Below are 5,120 nucleotides of genomic sequence, written 5' to 3' on the forward strand. Positions count from 1 at the left end.
TCGCCGTGTGCTTGACAGTGATGCCATTTCTTAGCATGAACTTGTTCCACCTTTCCGACGTGAACTGGGGCCCATTGTCACTCAAGATCGTTTTGGGTATTCCTTCCCTGGTGAAGGTCTCTGACAGAAATTTTATGATGTTTTCTGTGTCCATGGACTCATCTATTCTCACCTCTGGCCACTTTGAATATCGATCCATCAGTACGCACACGTATTTCTGTGTGCCCTGGTCATCTAGGACAGGTCCCAAAATGTCTATCGACAGTTCTTCCCAAGGATTTGAAGGAGGGTCAAACTTCCCTATTGCTGGTCTCAAGGGTTTCAAGGTCTTATCTGCCCGTTGACATTGTGGACATTCCCTGACATGCCTTTCAGCCCTTATGTCCATGCCGGGCCACCAGTAGTTTTGTTTCGCTCTTGCCTTTAGTTTCCCTATGCCTAGGTGTCCCTCGTGTAGTAAGTCCAAAAGTTTTGAGGTGAGGTTCCTGGGGGGAATCACCTTATTTCCTCTGTAGATGAATACCCCCTTGTCCCCTACTGACAGTTCTTCTCGCACTTCGAAGTACGGCTTGAGGCTCACCCTCACGTTCTTTTTCTCAGGCCATCCTTGCACAATGTTCTCCTTTACTTCCTTCATGTCCGTATCTTCCTCATAGGACTCTGTCCATTCTTGTAAGCTTATCAACTTTTCTTGGTCCTCTATCAGCGCCACCAACTCCCCCTTGCTTGCAGGGTCTTCCTCTCCCGGTTCCATGGCGGCAGCCCTACTCAGGTAATCCGCTACTCGGTTTCGGTTCCCAGGAATGTACTCCACATCATACCTAAACTCGAGTAATTTGAGTGACATCTTGGATATTCTGGGAGTGGCACTGGCATGTCCACTTGACGTCAGCACCTTCACTAATGGCTTGTGATCTGTTTTGAGTAGGAAACGTGTTCCCCACAGAAATTGCCGGAATCTCGCCATGGCCCACACGACCGCCAGCATCTCCTTCTCGATCACGCTGTATTTGCTTTCTGTATCCGTCAGTGCCCTGGACGCAAAACTGATTGTCTCCATTTCTCCTCTTCCTCTGTCTTGCATGAGCACCGCGCCCAGGCCCTTGTCGCTAGCATCCGTCGTCAGAACGGTGGTGCCTTGTGGATCGTAGCCCTTGAGAGGAACAGCTCCTAGGACATCCTTTTTGATTGTTTCAAACTCGGCATGGGCTTCCTGTGTCCACTGGAACACCGTGCTCTCCCTGGTCAGCAGCCTCATGTGGTGGGTCTTGGAGGCAAAGTGTACTACGAACTTGCTGTAGTACTCCGCCATCCCCAGGAACGACCTGACCTCTTCCTTGTTCTTGGGGGGCGGTGCTTCTGCGATAGCTTTTACGTTTTCTGCCTTGGGTGTAACACCCTGCTGTCCAATCTCATGGCCTAAGTATGTTACTGATTGCAGGCCCAACCTGCACTTGGTCCACTCGGCTGTAAGGCCTTTACTCTCCAGCGTTTGTAATACCTTCCCCAGCTTTTGATCATGATCTATCCTGTCACGTCCCATCACTAGGATGTCGTCCTGGAAATATTGGACGTCCTTGCAGTCTCGGAACAGTTGATGCATCATTTTCTGGAAGACTGCAGCTGCCGAGGCCAGCCCAAACGGCATCCGACAAAACTGGTAGCACCCAAACGGGGTGATGAAGGATGTCAAGCTTCTACTGTCCGGATGAAGTGCTATTTGGTGATAGGCCGAAGTCAAATCAATAGTGGAGTACCACCTCACTCCTCTGGTCTTGGTCAACATTTCCTCAATTCTGGGGAGAGGAAATTTCTCCACCACAATATTTTTATTCAGTTCTCTCAGGTCCACACAGAGCCGGACCTTTCCATTGGGCTTCATTACGACCACTAAGGGCGCCAGCCATTCTGCGCAGGTGATCGGCTCTATTATTCCTTTCATTTCCAACTCTTGGAGTTCCTTCTGGACTGCATCTCTTACAGCAATTGGCACGTTCCTCACCTTGTGGGCTACCGGGATGGCTCCTTCCTTGAGCACGATCTTGTGTTGGAACTTTTCCATCTTTCCCACCGTGCCTCCAAACACCTTGGGGTAGTTCTCCTTCCATTTGTTCAGGTCCGGCCATTCCTCTTGTTCGGTGAGCAGTATTTGCTCCTCTCCTCCCGGATCCAACTTTATTCCTAAGTCGCCCTGGTCCAGCCATCCTAGGACGGAGGGTCCCTTCTCCGCAATGTACAGCTTACACCATGCTGACCGGCCCCTAAATTCGAACAACAGGCGGCGGAACCCCACCATTGGGATGCGGTCGCCGTTGTAGGTGACCGGCCGAATGTCCAGTTTCTCCAACTCTGGGCCCAGCTTTGGTCTGAACTCTTCTTCCCACACTTTGCGTTGGACAATGGTGAAGGGAGATCCGGTGTCTGCTACCACGGTGATGTTGATTCCGCCCATTGACATGTCCAGGACAGGTTTTGTAGACTTCTTCCCTTCTACACTCATCACCTGGTCGTATATACATAAGACGGTGACCACCTCTTCCTCTGCGACCTCTTCCAGTTCTTCTTCGCCTTGATCAACGCATTTCACCATGCCCCTGGTTTGTTTCTTCCTACACACTTTCTCGTAGTGGCCCAAGATGCCACAGTGTAGGCACTTGGCTCGGAACTCTGGACATCTTCTGTCACGTGCCTCGTGGGACCAACTTCCGCATCTGTAACATGATTTCTTGCCATCACTGCCCATCTGTTTCCCTTGCCATCTGTTGGACCCTTTGGCCCCTTGATCTTGGTCTCTCTGGTCTTTGCGGTGATCTCTCTCTTGTATCCTGTTCACCATGGTTGGGGTGGCCATGTCTTTCTTGGTTGCGTCAGCACACCTCCGTGCAAGCTCCGCCCTCTTTACAATGACCATTACGTCCTTGAGTGTGGTGTCGCCGCTCGCCCATAGCTTGTCTTGAACATTGGCGCTCGTAGTATGCATCACAATCTGGTCCTTGATAAATTCATCTTCCCACAGTGCATATTTACATGGAGACGCCAGTTTCCTCAAGGCCGCCACGTATTCTTCTATGGTCTCTCCAGCCCGTTGTTTCCTCTGCTGGAAATTAAACCTATCCACTGACACACATATAGTGGGGCGATAACGTTCATCTAGGTCTTCTACCGCATGGGCATACACATCCTTATCTGTGTCCTCTCTCTTCTTGGGCACCAAACTCTTGTAAATCCTCAGACCCTCCGGTCCCAGGTTCAGCAACAGGATACGTTTCTTTCTTTGGGGGGTGAATTTGTCTTCATTTTCGTCCTCCAGGACCCCTATAAAATTGTCAATATATTCTTTCCAATCTTCCCATTTCATTAGTGGTTCACCCGGCTTCGGTAGGAATTGCACAGGGGCTATGGCATACCCCGCTGGTGTGCTCATTTTTCCTTCCCTGATGACTCTTGTGTCGGCGTCTTTGCCGGGGGGGCTTCCTGGGGTGCTGTCTTTGCGCTCTGCGTTCGCTTCTCTCTGGGGGCTCCTGGCGTTGGTCCCCGCTTCCTCCCCTTTGGTAGCCAGCGCTATGCAGCCTCAGCGTGCTTTGCTTAGGGCCTCGTGCGTTCTTGCAGCCGTAGGGGGGCTCGCGTTACTGCTCGGGCCTATTCGCCGCCTCTATGGATAGCTGTGGCGCTGCCACGCTCCTCGGACTCACTGTGCCTCCTGCGTGTCCTGCTGTCCCGCTGTGGTCCGATGCTCGGTCTGGTCCGCAGGGCAGTGTAGGGTTCCTTGCCTGGGATCGGGTTGCCCAGTGGCTCTGTCCAGGTCTGTGTTTCCCTTCAGGTTGCCCACGTGGGGGTGCTTTCTCTGTTCAGGTGTCCAGAGATGCCTCCCGACCTCGTCGCCACTGTAATGATGGGTAATTATTACAGACCAGTGGTGGTGGTTGACCAAACAGGTTTATTAGCAATTATAATATATCTCTTCCGAGGAGCGCCGGCCGGCGCTGCTCTCCCTCGGGATCTCGGCGCGCAATCTAATGCGCCCGCATCGCCGCCAAAATGGCCGCCACCGCACGTCACGTCTACGTGACGTGCATAAACTAGAACGCTACAATATGTATATTTTATTTAAAAGCCAGACCTGAAAAAATAACCGTTCGTCTATAAAATATCACACCGGAAATACAGAACTAGGGAGCGTTTTACTCAACTCTAAAGTCTCACTTTAGCAAGTGACGTATAATATTCTTCAAAGATCTTCAAAGATTTAGATTATATATTTCAATTCCCTTGATTATCTTTTATTTAACAAGAATGGGGCCGGGCAGATCGCTGCACCAGGGCATCCTGCTAAGTAGGCGGGTCACCCACGGGACGACCTGTACCCGTTCAAAAATTCCGCTCACATTTTGAGTGAGGATCCTGGCGTCACCCAAGATCGTTATTTTCCTTACTCATTAGTTTAAGGCATACAGAAAGCTGAACAGGTAGATAGCGCTGAACGATAAAAACCCTAGTAAGTGAGAGCGAGTTATTATCGCCATTTTACGTTTTTAAAAATAAATCCTGTTTAGTTGATTGTATTTAAAATGTGTGATAAAAGGGCACTGTTTAACCACAAATCATTGAAAATTAGTAACATGACCTTTTCTCAAAACTATGTAAATGTAGAAAGTCGCGCTGTCTCATGGGAAATGCAGGCCGCCCTCTGCAATAACAATGAACGCCGTAGACGTTGAGGAAGCTTCTTGGCTGCAGATAGTCGGATTACCAGCATGAAGAGAAAGCAGCCCTGCCAAGTATTACGCATAAGGCGTTAAGGATTTCCCTAGTTGCTCATTTAACAAGCATTGGCATAGCCAAGAGGTCTCGCTTTTGTGACCATATAAGTGTTATGCAGCACAATATCCTTGGTGAAATAACATAAACTGTTGCATGGTTAAACACTTATAAGGTCCCAAAGGTGAGATCTATTGGCTATGCCAATGCTTGTTGTTAAAACCTGCAGATCACACAGCAGATGAAGGTTTATTTCAAGTAGAGGTAGCTTGCTAAACAATGCTGATTTTCCAAAAGGAATTTGTCTGTTAATATGGCTTCTTTAGTGAGCCCCCGCTCTCCCCCGACTGCGGCCATTTGTA

At 49.7% G+C, this 5,120-nt stretch overlaps 1 non-coding gene across 1 annotated transcript; it reads right to left on the minus strand.

Moving 5' to 3' along the window:
• Positions 1-4,300: 4,300 nt before the first annotated feature.
• Positions 4,301-4,450, minus strand: LOC144808078 (U12 minor spliceosomal RNA). The gene has a single exon (XR_013606615.1). It is a non-coding gene; the product is annotated as a U12 minor spliceosomal RNA (small nuclear RNA).
• Positions 4,451-5,120: the final 670 nt, after the last annotated feature.

Source organism: Lissotriton helveticus, chromosome 1_2, assembly GCF_964261635.1.
Source record: "Lissotriton helveticus chromosome 1_2, aLisHel1.1, whole genome shotgun sequence".
Taxonomy (NCBI): domain Eukaryota; kingdom Metazoa; phylum Chordata; class Amphibia; order Caudata; family Salamandridae; genus Lissotriton; species Lissotriton helveticus.